Source organism: Podarcis bocagei (assembly GCF_964188305.1).
Source record: "Podarcis bocagei genome assembly, chromosome: 2".
Taxonomy (NCBI): domain Eukaryota; kingdom Metazoa; phylum Chordata; class Lepidosauria; order Squamata; family Lacertidae; genus Podarcis; species Podarcis bocagei.
The window spans coordinates 39,893,468-39,909,463 of NC_138126.1; positions in this window are offsets into that span (position 1 = coordinate 39,893,468).

Here is a 15,996-nt window from a genome sequence, read left to right on the forward strand (position 1 = left end):
CTGTCTGGGTTTGTCATCGCTTTTCTCCCAAGAAGCAGGCGTCTTTTAATTTCGAAACTAGGAGGTGGTACCTGCCAAATCAGGTGGTAGAGCCTGGTGAAGATGATCTTAAGGGCAGGTTCCTACACCAAATGAGAGCTTTTTCTAGTGTCTAAATACTTTTGCACACACTTTTGTGTGTATCAGAAATACATAGACAGGATAGCTCAGTTGGTAGAGCATGAGATTCTTAATCTTGGGGTTGTAGCTTTGATCCCCACGTTGGACAAAAGGATTCCTGCATTGCAAGGGGTTGGACTAGATGATTTTCAGGATCCTTTCAAGCTCTACAATTCTAGGATTCAAGGACTTGCTCCTAGATCCAGGAAGCTTTGAATTCTCAACATGGTCTTGCTCCTAGATCCAGGAAGCTTTGAATTCTCAACGTGGTCTAGCTGCAACTGAAGCATACATCTCACAACACTATACTTCATGTTTACTTGAGCATGTAGATGAGCAAATAACTATTGTGGCTGCAAAAATGCAGCCTGCAGCCTGGCTGTTCGTTTTCAAAGCAACAACACAGGTAGAATTCCTCCTCTAGAGGCTGCTGTTGTAACGGTAAAAGGTTGCTATTCCCCAGAACAGGAAAAAAAAGTATATTCCAAGGAGTATGAATCCAATGTGGGTTATTGGCTATGGTGGATTTCTTAAGCAAAGTTCTTACAAAAATTAGATTAATTAAATGGGTATATTGTGTGCAGACATCTGTTTACAAGCCACTAGTATAGCAGGGTTGAAGTCCACATTGGTGACATCTGGATCAAACATCATCACTAATTGACAACAGACCAGATTAGAAATTAGGCCTGGGGACTGAAGAAGGTATATGCAGAAGAGAGATCAAAAGGGCAAAAAATAGGGGGAAAAAACAACCTGCTTCTTTTCTCTGGCACATTCCATCTGCTTGTATATCATAAACATAATCTTGCCAGGTTTATTGTGGATGAGGCTTTCTAAGGGCACAAGAAGAGCTCTGCTGGATCAGATCAAAGGTTCGTCAAGTCCAGCATCCTGTGTTCCCAGTGGCCAGCCAGTTCCATATTGGAAGCCTGCAAGGCAAGCAGGACTGGAGTCCAAGAACACTCTCCTCACTTGGGATTCTTGTGTTACTGGTATTCTTTTGTTACTGGTATTACTGCCCCTGACACTCAAGGCTGCACAAAGCCATTGTAGGTTGTCGCCACTGATAGCTTTATCCTCCATGAATGTCTCTAACCCCCTTTAGCAATCCAAGGGTGCATTCAGATGTGGGAAGTACTTTGATAGTTTTCCTGATTATAATGCTAGCGCTTTTGTCCTGTTTTCTATTGCTCCTTTCACACTGGACTACCTGTTATGGAACTGTGGCTTTTGGACCAATATACTGGCATGTTGTGCTAAATTTTCTTCACATCGGTGGGGGTGGTGTGACACAACAATGAATGCCATAGGACAGGGGGCAGCAAACTTTTTCAGCAGGGGGCTGGTCCTTCAGACATTGTGGGGGGCCGGACTGCATTTTGAAAAAAGAAAAGAAAAAAAGAACGAATTGAATTCCTATGCCCCACAAATAACCCAGAGATGCATTTTAAATAAAAGCACACATTCTACTCATGTAAAAACACCAGGCAGGCCCCACAAATAACCCAGAGATGCATTTTAAATAAAAGGACATATTCTACTCATGTGAAAACACACTGATTCCTGGACTGTCTGCGGTCCAGATTTAGAAGGCGATTGGGCCAGATCCAGCCCCCAGGCCTTAGTCTGCCTACCCATGCCATAGGATAATGTAGCTACTCCTCCATCCTTTCCAGACATACGTTCTTCTGCTCCCCCATTAAAACAGGAGGAAAGAACTGTGTGTTGCTGCTATACCACCCCATATCTCCTCTCTTTATGCCTGTGATTTCATGGGTTAATGGGGTTGCAAATGGATTCTCTCCTTGCCCCCTGGAAGTAATTAACTCAGAGATGAGTGCTAAAATTCCATTATATTCCACTAGATTTTGGAAAGCGTCTTTTATGTCATGTGAAATCTCAAATACAATGCAGAAGTTAACAGTCATGGAAATGTTTGGGGAATGGAAGAAGCTGCTGTGTGAATGCAGCCCAAGTTGGGCTACCTGGTGGCACTGTGATGACCCACCTGTCAAATCTGATATTCTGGGGGTGGGGGAGAAAATGCTCCAGTCAGAGCTCCAACAGTCTGCTTCCTTGCACAGTGCTGAATTTCAGTATTATGAGAGAGGGAGAAATCCATCTCTCCTATCCACTTTTTCCACTTTTATGCCTAATTTTCATATACCCAGCTGGCAGTGAGAAAGGCAAAAGCCAGGGAACTAGTTGTGTATTTGTCAGCGGGCAGAAACCAAAGAGTGGGAGCTGTGCTTGATGTCTGTTTGAATTCAAGGCTACGACTAAGGGAGAAGCAGGACCTTCGAGGGTGTTGATGCTTCGGGTTCCTTCAACTTTGGCTCAGGTTATATGTGTTATATATATCCTAAAAAACCCCACAGTCTCTGCTGTTCCTCACTGAATCCCAGGAAGCTCCTGGAAACCCTGGTATCTCATAGATTGTGGTGGCATGTCTGTGTATATTGTGGGATTCTCTAGCTGAAATATACTCGGAGTCCTGTAGTGATTTCATGCTCTTTATTGCAGCTTGTAAAACAGTGATTGAATTGCCCCCCAAACCTCAGGCTTTTATATACATTATTTACACAATGAGTCCTGTCTGATTGGCTGATTCTACTTCCCTCCTGGAGCCTGATTGGTCTTTTCCTACAGGCCAATCAGTTGTTGCATTCTAGGATCCTACTTGCCTATTGTTCTAGGATCCAAGCTTAGTGCATAACACTAGCAGTGCTTGAAATTAGACCTTTCCCCTTGATGTCACCTGGCTGGGGGGTGGTGGGGCGTGTTTCATGTTGGAATCTGATCAGAAAAAAACAGGTTGCCTGCTTTTTAAGTGAGTTGCATCCAGTATGAAAATGTCAGCATCTCATTCCTCCAAACACTTAAGAGATGAGCTTAGTATTGTTTTACCTGCATATAAATACAACCATTGTCATTAAAGGTTTAAGTGGAACATCGATGCATTATGCAAATTAAATGCGCACAGGTTTCCCACAGGAAGCAAAGATATAATTGACTCTCCCCAGATCAGTTTTAATGGCTTAAAATAAAAATAAAACCCATTTGTTTTTATTTCCCTCTCCTAAGTGATTGTCCCTTGGCCTTTCTTTACACCAAGAATGCTAAATCATTGTCTCTTTGTATGCAGCTGTGCTTCATGTTCCTGTTTTCCATCCCCCTTTGTTGAGGTCCAAAGCCTACGGGAATGCAGCAGAAAGGTGGTAAGATGTGGTTTAGTATTTCCTTTGCGGGGATGGTATGTTCTCCAGAGTCCAAAAAAGAAGAAACACTTTCCCAGTGCCATGGGTTTTTCGTTTCCCTTCCTCCGCTGTTCATTCTGGGCCAACTGGCAACTTTAAATCAGTTAAATTATTTAAATTTGCTAATAGAACAGAATCAAGGAGGTAAAAATAAAATAAATCCAAAAGTTCAAAGCAAGTTTCAAACCAGCCAGGTGGTCCCTTTTTGTGTGTGCTCTTTTAAAAAGACCTGTTTGCTCATTCCATGTGGAATGGCCCCAATTGTTTTATAAAACACAGCCAAATGGAAGAAGTACCATACTTTTCCATGTATAACATACCCCCATGTATAAGATGCCCCCTATTTTGGGGGATTCAAATTTAAGAAAATGGGGGGAGATGGCACAGAGTTGTTGAGGCTTTTTTGGGGGGGGATTGCCCTGGGTTGTTGAGCACAAGTCGCAAAATCCGCCTCTTGTCTGTCCCCTCACTGGCAGACGCTGCCAATCACCCGCCAAATTGACACAGCATCAACCAATCAACACTACCCATTGATGCAGCAACCAATAACATGCATAATAGCTGGTGACAGCTGTGGCAGCAACCAATCAAACATCCACCCTATGCACTACCCATGTATAAGACGACCCCTACTTTTTAGCATGATTTTAAAAGAAAAAAACCTAGTCTTCTACACTGAAAAGTACGGTACCATCCCCAGATGCTTCTGTTCCTTCCTGGTGGTAGCTTGTGTGAGTGCAGCCCATATAACTGTGTTCACACTTATATCACTGCTAAGAGAAAGCAGCTCTTCCAAATGTTGCTTCTTCTATGCTAATCAACTGTTTGGGATGCCATAGTGAGAAGACGAGTCTTAGAAGACAAAGTCTGGGTTCGCAGCCTGCAAAGACTCTGATGTCCACATGAAAACCTTCACGAACTGACTTTTTTGTGTACGTCAATGGAGAGGGTAGCTCTGCACCTATTTGACTGTGTGTGTTGTGGAGCTTCCTGATTCACTGAAGATAAAGAAGAAACTTCTTCTAAAGTGGGTGATATATTAATTGGTGCTCCTGCATCTGCAAGAAATCATTGGATGAGGGGTGACTGAATTTAATTTTGCAGATCTGTGGTGGAAATGTTTGCTTTGGGGGACAGAACTTCTATGGTAGGTTTAGCCATTAAATATCTTATTGCAATGTTGGAAAAACTATTGGAAACATCTTGCGGTCATCTGGAATTTAGTAAGCACAGTTAATATATTAATCACCGAGACCTGGTGAGATGCTAACACTGAGAGAATGCTTTTTATGACATTGAGCCTAGTGTTAATGGCTAAAGTGATGTGATATGCTCAGCTGGATAATGGCAAGCAGTGCGGAGAGACCTGTGGAAGGACTTAATGTATTACGTTCATGAAACAATTATTTTACTGTAGATATGAATTTATAGAAGGCATTTTTTTAAAGAAGTCTGATACTGATAAGCTTTCACAATATGGAGCAGAAATGGCATTGCGGCTGTTTTTATGTATATTAATTCTATTTTGCCAACTATCAAAATTGTATATGCAAACGCACTCAAATCGAATATGAATATACGGAAAGATAACTTTGTCCATTCTTTCAGCATTCAAATAATATCTTTAAAAAACACCCCTGCATTAATACCCTGGTTTGAAGTCCAAAATTAAACCACAGCTTGATATTTATAAAATACAGAGGGCATAAATTTTCCAGTATGGTTCTAATTTGAAAGAGTGGTATAAACACATCATATGTGTCTAAGCCAGCGTATTTGTGGAAGAAGAAATGAGTGGTGTGTGGTACTGTGAATGTGCAGGAATGACACATATTTCCCGCTAAATAAACCATGGTTTGTTATTATGGTTATTATAAACCATGGTTTATTAATCTGAGATCATATTTAAACTGCCCAATATTTGAACTGCAGTAGAACAGAATCTAGGACCTAGACTGAGTGGTATGTGCTGAATGAAATCCAGAGGTTGAGCATGTACAATGAGCACACAGGTCTCTCTGTGGGTAAAGTCAAAGAGTTCTGATTTCAAATGCTACCAGCTGGGTAAATCAGTTCTTCTCATTCTGCAACCCATACATTGGCTAAGTGTTGGAGTTGACTTTTATTTCTGAAAAGATCTTTTGCTTCCCTGAGATAATTCTAGTTCCTTAGCCAGTTTCTGAACTTTGAAAATATCTGCTGATCTGGCATTCTTAAATAAGTGGGTTGATGATTTATTACAACTTGACAAATGAGCATATATAAACTCTTTGACCATTTCTGACTGTACCTTCTTCCCACACTTAAACTGCAGATTTTGCTTCTGGTAATAATAAATCTGCTGCTGAATACTTAGACTGAACAGAGTTGAGTGCCTCTGACCTAAAGCAACATTCTACATTTTACAGTCAGGAAGTTAATCTACCTGGAGGGTTTGGTTACTGACAAATGGAATATTTCCTTTTAAGTGACAGTTTCAAGCTACAAGATGCTTAAGCTCTGGTTTTACTCATACCTTAATATCTTCTGGCCATAACATTTCCTTCCACCACTGCTATTTTATCGCGGCAGTGAAAGAAAACTCAGTGGATCCATAATGTGACTATATAATTATTTTGTAGACTCAGAAACACTTTAGCAATAAATTATTAAGGGTTGAATTGACCCCCAATTAAGTAACTGTAAACAACAACCCAAACTGTATTAAGATGATCTGCTATGTGGGGTTGTTGTTCATAATACAGGAATTCATGCAGAAGGTTATATGCAGAAGGTCACTAATGGGAACGATGTTGCACAACAGAGCCTCTCTGGTTCAGAGTGACTCCACATTCCAGAAGTATATGTTCTAGAAAAATCTGCCTTTTATGGAGGCATCAAAATATAGAGTACAACAGAAATATAAGAATGGTATTCTAAAGTACAGTGGTACCACGGGTTAAGTACTTAATTTGTTTCGGAGGTCCGTACTTAACTTGAAACTGTTCTTAACCTGAAGCACCACTTTAGCTAATGGGGCCTCCTGCTGCTGCCGATTTCTGATCTCATCCTGAAGCAAAGTTCTTAATCTGAGGTATTATTTCTCGGTTAGCGGAGTCTGTAACCTGAAGCGTATGTAACCCAAGGTACCACTGTAAAATAAAAAGAGAAGAATAAGTTACAAAATATGAATTTCAGCAGTATACATGCAGGATCTCATTCAATGCAGGCAAGTGAATTATGCCAGTTAAATTATTTGTGCATTATATTACAACAAAACCACTTGATGCCATTCTCGACAAAGTACCGGTAAGCATCCTGACCCTTTCTTAATACCACAGTGCTGGACATGTTCTTTTCATATTTCTTCCCAGAATCAACCTCCCTTTCTGGCCATAAGAAGTGGTGTAGAGTGTGTGTGGAGGGGGGCGGGCGGTGGCCACAGACATGTTTTTTAAAGGGGCCCCATGACAGACTCCCTCATCGGAGCCTGGTTCTGGAGTGCAAGGGAGCTGCAGAGACAGCTTCCTTGCATGATGGTCCAACGCCACCAGCCACAACTCCACTCCTGGGCCAAGGCTGACCCGGAGGTGGAGAAAGGCTGTGCTGCATGCACCTCAGGAGCGCTTTGTGAGGTGAGCCACAGTGGGCTCCTTCCATGCCCTGCCCCATGCAGCCCCACGCAGACAGAGGTGTTTTGCGTTCCAAGTTCTTGGGTCCAGGGAGTGGGAAGATGGCCTGTTCTGGATGAGGTTGTGCTCCCCTGGAAAGAGCAGCTTGGTACAGTACTCCTGGATCCAATGTTGTCATTGAACACTCAGGTGACCCTATTTGCAGCTACAGCTAGTTTACCAGCAATGGCCCCTTTTGAACAACGATGACTTGACCACAGCATTCCACACCATCCAAACTGCCGCAGCCAGATGACTGGCTTGACACTGAGTAACAGTGTGCCTCAGTATCCATATAAGAAATAAAATCATGCTATATAGGGGGAAAAAATAGGTCGTTTGAGCTCTGCCCTTTAGATACTTTCAGTTTATGAGATACCATTTCAAGGAGGGCAGTTTGCCAAACCCTAAAGCACCAGCAATCCAAATTATTAAGATGGAAAGTCTTGCAGGGCTTGACAAAGGAGCCCCAGGCTGCTGTTGAGAGATGTGAGACAAGTTCTATAATTTTCAAGTATCATTCTGTTTCATCGCCCTCTGAAGTTCAGATGGTGGTGGCCTGGGGGGAGGACACTCTCTGTGGTAGCTCCTAGGTCATTTATGGTTCAAGCCCACCCTGGATTATTGTGGGGGGCAGGAAGGTAATAAATCTAGTAAATCAAATATATGTTGGGGTCTCATCTTTGCCGTACTTTTTTTTTTTAAATGACCACGTCCTGCAAATGGAAGAATAAGAATTAATGAAAATTATCTGTTTCATAAACCCGGTGTGGTCTCTTCTTCTCTCTCTCTCTCTCTCTCTCTCTCTCTCTCTCTCTCTCCCCCACACACACACATCTAGAGCCATAAAACATGCTACCTTAATTTGCTTCAGGGAGACCCCAGGGAAGATGGAAGGTTGATTGATAAAGGGCAGGCTTGTAGAAACGATCCCTCTTTTATCTGGTGGCAGCAAGTACTTTGAAAGGGAATAGTGAGCTGAGTGGAGGGGTACATTCTGTGCTAGCAGGGAACACCATCATCTCAGACAGCATGGGACGCAGGCTGGCTGGGAGGTAGCCATCTCAATTGCCCCTTTGTTATGCCTAAAGAACCCCCCCAACAGAATTGGAGGATTTAAACACACACACACACACACACACACACAAACACACACACACACACACCAGGAATGATAAGAAATTATTCTTGAAATGAGATGTAATTATGCCAGAGAATGAAAACACAGGCTTCTTGCCTTTGCCCTCCTTATGGCTATATTAATATGAAACATTAATCATTAAGGAGAAGAAAATTAGTTCACCTGAATTGATCCTGAAGCTGAGCAGAGAAGTTAGGCGAAATAATGATTGCACAAAATTTCTTGCAAAGCAATCATTCTCCTTGACTAATTTTGCTAAAGGGCACTACTTAGCAAACTCACGAGGAATATGGAAGCTGGCTTCTGCTTTCCCATACTGGTGTATTTCGTATATGAAAAGAAGATGAAAGGAGTACATGCTCCCATGTGGCTAAGTTCAGGGATGGAGGATTCTCAGGTGACGGAAAGGCTGATGTTGGTGCCTAGAAATTGAAAATGATTTTGCAGGTGTGGTTATTATATCTTCATATCCCCTGTCTTGAGTTCAGAAATTTAGAACTTCTCTAGTTTTGCACATGTGCCAAGATTATGAAAAAGAAACAAAAAAAGGACAGGTGTACTATTTCCTGATGACCAATAATTCTGACTACCTCCTTGCTCCATAAGGTCAATCCAACATATCAATACTTTCCTTAGAATCGCAGAATTGTACAGTTGTATGGGATCACGAGGGTCATCTAGTCCAACCCCTGTCCCACAAGATACTTCCAAAAAACAACATTCCAATACTATAAATATAACAAGATTACAGTGGTACCTCGGGTTAAGTACTTAATTCGTTCCGGAGGTCTGTTCTTAACTTGAAACTGTTCTTAACCTGAACCACTTTAGTTAATGGGGCCTCCTGCTGCCGCTGTGCTGCCAGAGCACGATTTCTGTTCTCATCCTGAAGCAAAGTTCTTAACCTGAAGCACTATTTCTGGGTTAGCGGAGTCTGTAACCTGAAGCGTATGTAACCTGAAGCGTATGTAACCCGAGGTACCACTGTACTTAGACATGCAACATCCAATAGGAAAATAACAAGCGGACATCACAGAAAGAAGCTGCAGTAATGCTGGGCTGGCCCTAATGTTAGGCGGGGTGAGGTGGCTGCCTCAGGCAGCAATTTCGAGTGTCACAAAAGGGCAGCAAATAGTGAGTTATTTAATGTCTTACCGTGTTTTTACTGGCAGGAAGGTTGTTATATGCTTTTGAGGAAATTACTTTTTGGGTCCAGTGGAGGATTTCCCCCTGAGACATATAGCACCTCAGGATCGCAGCAGGATCCCTCCCATCCCAACTCTACGCCTCCTCTGATTGTATTCATTATTAGTCCACTGCATGTACAGTTTGCTTATGAAAAAATCACAATTGAAGACATGAGCAGTTTGGCCCTCAACTCAAGAGCAAGTGAATGTCCTCAAGATGGGAAACTCCAATCCCTAAGGAGCTGCAAGACGCTTGGGTGCATGAACCAAGGATGAGATTGCACTTGCCCAGCTGTTCAATGGCACTAGAGACCTGCCTCAAAGAACATGATGTATGATCAGTTAAGTGGGAATGTAGCCTCTTATCATAGCATGTAATTCATTTGCATCTTCAAGAACAGATCAGAAGCTGAAGTGAGAAGGGCAAAAGTAAACAACTCCTTGAAAAATTCAAGATGTGGGGAAATAGTGTTTTTATTTGGAAGGGTAGCCCTGTTTAGATAGCATTTATTTATCAAAGTTCTAGAATGGGTTGCTGAATGCTAGTTTGGCTGGTAAGGAGATTTAACCATCCTGGTCCCAGGAGCACATGCTGAGGCACAGAATATTGCCACTTTGATAGTGATTTCATTAGTGGAGTTTGACAAAAGCAGGGAGGCATAAAAATGATCAGAAACTTAGTTAAAATGGGTGTGATATATAAGGAACAAATGCCTTTGGATAATAAGTGTTATAGTACTGTAAGGTAAAGGTAAAGGACCCCTGGACGGTTAAGTCAAGTCAAAGGTGACTATGGGGTTGTGGCGCTCATCTCGCTTTCAGGCTGACGGAGCTGGTGTTTGTCCACGGACAGCTTTCCAGGTCATGTGGCCAGCATGACTAAACCGCTTCTGGCACAACAGAACACCGTGACGGAAGCCAGAGTGCACAGAAACACAGTTTACCTTCCCGCCACAGCGATACTTATTTATCTACTTGCACTGGTATGATCGGCAAGCCCAAGGGGCTCAGTGGTTTAGACCACAGCGCCACCCACATCCCATATATAGTACTGTAATATGTACTCAAGTTGTGGAAAAGTGTTTAAAAATTATATCCCCCTTCTGCAGCTTGAAAGCGGTACAGTTCTTTCCAGCACCTCAGAATTATACCAACCCACATAAAAGGCACATAAAACCTGGCCTGATCTGAGACTTGACAGCAAGGGGTATGTGGCTGTTCGTGTAGGCAGGAGTTCTTGAAATGACCATTCCCAGATTTTATTTACATATATGCTGTGCCTCCTGCAGCACCGCTGCAAAGTAGAGATGGAAAGTACGGGTTGCTAGCTTAACAACCTCCAGATACACCTGCCAAAGCCAGAAGTGGGGGAAAGTTTTGGATTTCTTGCTCCAAGCCATATGCTGTCCTGAGTGTATTTGTTTGTTAAAAGTTGTAAATGTAAGGTGATACAATATTAATGTGATGTAATGGATGCAGGAGGGCATTTTGCAACAGACATTTGCTTTGGCTGGCTTCTGCCAGATGCATCATAAAATGACAGTGTTGTTAGCAGTAAACAGTTTTAATTTATACAGGTGACATTTAAAATGCAAATCAGACCTTAAGATAATTGCTAGAAGTATGGGAGCCTCTGTTGGTTTAGGGAACATTTCCAGTTTCTATGGAAATTATGTAAAAATATAATAGGAGATCAATGAAGGAACTGATGTTTCCGCAGACTTGGCTGGACTTCTGTGAAGTCCCAGAGTCTCTCCCAGTGTAAACAGTGTGAGTCACTTAGTTGCTTGGTATAATTAATGTATTATGGTCCATTTCATGTTATACAAATAACTTCAGCATAGAAAACCCATTTTGTATATCAAATCTGTTTATGAAGGAAAACAGAGGTAGTCACCCCACACATTCAATTTAAGAAAGAAAATTATATTTACAAATTTCTTCTTAAAAACTGGCTATGCTGTACTGGGATAGAGCAATGGTTACCATGCAATCTTCTGCACATCTGCTCAGAAGTAAGTCCCATTCAGTTCATTGGGGCTTACTCCCGGGTAGGCATGCAGGATTGCAGCTTTAGCCTTTGGCAGTGGAGGTGGAACATTGCTGCTGTTGCTGCTTCCTACATCCCATTATATGAAGAGTCCTCAATGCCAGGCAAGTGTTTTCATAACTGTATTTTCGAATGATTGCTACCTGCCACCAGTCTATGGTGGGAAAGGAATAAAAGCAAGAAAACACACCCACTTAAAAAAAAAATCTTTTGTGTTTCCAGGCAGACTTGGGCAACCACTCACTGGCAATTCTGCCATTCTTTCACATTTTCTTTTCTGTTTCATTGGCACCAGGTGGCTCACACTCTGCAATTTCCCCTTGTCTGCGCTGCCTACTTGTTTGAACTCTCAGTTGCTCCCATCCTGTCATAAATGCCTTCTTCAAGTGGGGCAGCATTTGCCTCATTTGTCTCAGTAGGAGGTGCTGTTGAAAGGATGGCTGCACACATTGCTCTATAGGAATCTTGCTGAAGGAGTGCTTGCCTTCGCTGTGCTCTCCTGTATATTTGTAAGTAAAGCAAATAAAGGATTGACTTCCCTAGGTAAATCAGTATAAGGATGCAGCAGCTTAAACCATGTTAATTTGCTCTTTTGGAACTTCTCTTTTTTTAAAAAATCATTTTTTATTGAAAGTTTCCCACTTAAAATACAATAAAAGCCAAACAAAAGAAAGATAGGAAGTCCATCTGGACGTATGGCAACCCATGTCAGTAGTATTTTTTTTTGCCGATTTCCATTAAAAAACCCCATCAATTTTTTATTTTTTTTGCAATTTTGCCCAAAAAGCTCAACAACTTTTTCACTTTTTGAAATATAGCAACCCTAACCCACCCATCTTTCACCTGGGAGCCTTGTCCCCTTCCTTCAGCCTTAAGTTTCACGGCTTATGGGAGTAGCGAGAGTCTACAGAATCAGTTAGTAATGCTTGTTGAACCCCTGGGTGTTGTGGGTACCATGCATTTGGCTTTCTCTGTGACAGGAGAGGTCTGTGCTGCAGCTGCCCTCTGCTTTGTTTGACGAAACATTATTTTAAAACAGCCCGGGGCTCTCTCCGACCTGTCTTTCTCACAGCATGTCTGGATGCTTGCCACATGATCTCTTTCTTCACATAAGCCTGGACATCTGTTGCCTTTGTTGTTGGATCTGCAGGTTAATTTTCATGTCCAGCATGATGCCCACTCTTGCCTCTTTCAGTCAGAAGATGAAATTGGCAGGGAAATTTGATTCAGGTTGCTGGGAGCCAGCAGGCGGAAGAGTCCTTTTGCAGTGGGGGAATATATATGTATATCTAGTTTTGCCTCACAATATGCCCAACCTGTTTGCTTTAACCATGTAAATTTAACTTTGTACCTGAGATGAAGAAAAGATGACTACCTGACTGTTGTTAATGAGGCTTCCCCGCACTGTGATTACAACACACACACACACACGCACACACACACACACACACACACACTCTCTCTCACACACTTACTGGCTGAGGCTCTTTGAAGTAGAAATAAGAGGATAATTAAGAGGATAATGATGTTAATTTTGGAACAGGCCACACTGAATTGCAAACTGTAATCAAACTCCATAACTATAGGTTTATTTAACCTGGGTGGAGGTGCAACACTACACCAGGGTGCTCATAAAGGTAAAGGACCCCTGACAGTTAAGTCCAGTCACAGACGACTCTGGGGTTGTGGTGCTCATCTCACTTTACTGGCCGAGGGAGCCAACGTTTGTCCACAGACAGTTTTTCCGGGTCATGTGGCCAGCATGACTAAGCTGCTTCTGGTGCAATGGAACACTGAAACCAGAGCAGCGCATGGAAATGCCATTTACCTTCCCGCCGGAGCGGAACCTATTTATTTACTTGCACTTTGACGTGCTTTCGAACTGCTAGGTTGGCAGGAGCTGGGACAGAGTGACGGGAGCTCACCCCATCGCGAGGATTCGAACTGCCGACCTTCTGATCGGCAAGCCCTAGGCTCAGTGATTTAGACCACAGTGCCAGCCGCCATTCCCCAAGGTGCTCATACTAGTGCTTAAAACTTGAACAACTAATGGCTGAAATATCTGAAAACCCACCTCCTTCCCTCCAGACCTTCTCTGGTGTCACATTTTACCCATGTACTATCTGAAACGCATTGGTTGTCAAATGTGAAACATATTGGGATTATTTTCAGCTCTCCTACTCCACTACTTGGGACTTTATAGTGAATGGCAGGTAAAAAAATAAATAAGATGAATAATATTAATACTGAAAAGCAGTCCTCCCCAGCTGTGCTCCTTCAGACGTTGTTGGACTACAACTCCCATCATTCTCTGGGCCATTGGCCCAATGACATCTGGGAACCCAAGGTTGGGGAGGGGGAGGGCTAGGGTGGGGGAACAGTGAAAGGATTTGTGCAGGAAAGTGGAAGACAAGCAACATCAGGAAATGGCACACCTGTGTCTGGTGTTGCAGGTCATTGACTGTTGGTGGAGCTGAATTTTTGTTTGGAGGGGGTGGAATGCAGAACTGATCAAATTCCCTTGGATTTGTAATCAGTTCATACATTCAAATATGGAGCTTGGGAGGCTACAGTTATTTTACAATGCTATAATGCAGAAACAGTTATAAAAAGGTTGAGGTTAAGAGAAGGAAGCGGAAAGCAGTATCTAATTGCAATGGCAAAGAGGTATAGATTGGCAGAATGTAATTACCTGTGCCCAGAACATAGCAGTTAACTCTCTTAACTCCTACAGTAAATGCTGGAGGAGGTTTAATGGCCACGAGTAGTCAGGACCTCAATTTTATGCATTATCTAAATACACAGGGTGCAAAAGTAATTTAATTCAGGCATCACAATTAGAGAAACAATTATCTCTCATGTCTTAGGCGGACCTTTAGGTCAACCTGCCAATATCCTTTCTGATCATATTAAGAATTTTAAATATGAAATGAATTGACTGCCATCTTTAGAAAAGGTCAGGGTTGTTTTTCATGTGTGCAGTGCCCACAAAGACGCATCAGTGGCGGTGATCTTTCAAGGACAAGCAAATGCATTTTGAAAGTGACTCTTCAGTGACTAGAATGCTTTACTCACTAGATGAGCTTCCTAAACAAACAGTTCTGGATGGAGTAGAAGGGCACAATTTAAGTGGGACTGCAGAGTGTTCAAAATTCACCTTTCCATCATTTGTAAATATTACCCATGTTTTAGAGTAACACCAGTATTTGCATGGCATATCAAGGAACATTTCAGAAAGTTAGTGGAAATGTATATTTTTCTTCAGGCTACAGTTCAGACAGAATAGAACTCATCTCATATTTCACCTGTTTATCTGCAAGCTACTTTCCCTCAAAGTTGCGCCCAAACTGTCTCACCACATAGGAAATAAACAATAGCAGTTCAAAAACTTTGGGAGCCATTATAAATCATAATATCAGCAACTACAAAAACCCCCAATCAATAATACAAATAGCTACCTTGATTAAAAATATTAAACGGAAGATAAACCGATACCAGTACGAAGTAGACTAGTACCATACAGAACATTTGGTTTGGTTCCAAGACTCAATTTTTAACACCCAAGAACCCCACCTGGGGTGGTGCAGACTGTCCCAACCTGGCTCTCACCCAGAGGGGCCTTATGACCACTATTATAATGGTTTCTCACTCCAAATGGTGGCCAGTAACTTTGCTTCTACTCTCTCCCACTAAATCAGTGTTTCCCAACCACTGTTCCGCGGCACACTAGTGTGCCGCGAGATGTTGCCTGGTGTGCCGCGAGATGTTGCCTGGAGGGAGGCGGGTGAGTCGGGCGGCGAGAGGCGGGGCGGCGGCGGCGAGGAGAGGCCGCCCAGCGCGGGGCTCTCACCGTCTGCCTGCCTGGCTGCCTGTGAGCTCGGCGGGCAGCGCCTCCGTCCGCAGCGCCCGCCTCGCGGCTCTCATTCCCTGCCCCTGCCAAAGCTCACCCAGCCAAGCCGCGCTCTCCTTCCTGCCTCACTTTGCTGCCTCCTCCCCCCCCACCCCCAAAGCTTGGAGGTTCCCCGGCAAGGGGGAGGGGAAAAAATTGAAACTTACACTTTCGTGCGTCCCTCCCGGCGTGACGCTGCGCACTGACGTCACGGGGCTGTAATGGTGGTGTGCCTTGTTTTTCATCAAACAAGTGTGCCTTTGCCCAAAAAAGGTTGGGAAACACTGCACTAAATAACATACTTTCAGTCAGGCCAGGACCATGGTCTCATTGAGGTAGTGTCTCCCTCTTGTGGTGGCCTCCAAAGTGGCACATTGCAAAGGAATTTTCACCACATGGGTCATCCCACCAAGCCACCCACTGCCTCTGCTGCTCAGTTAGGGCTCATAATAAGGTAGGGCTCACAAAGCAGCAACCAGGTTTCTCTTCCAGCAGGGCTGGTGCAGCCTTCCTTTCATTGCAGGGACAATCCCACTGAGCCAACCACTACCTCCACCATCCCATTTATTTATGTATGCACATTATGGAGTGGGAACTCAGCACGAGGCTGCCAGTTTTAGCAACAGCACCTCATTTCTTTTGCCATGTAGCTCTACCCTA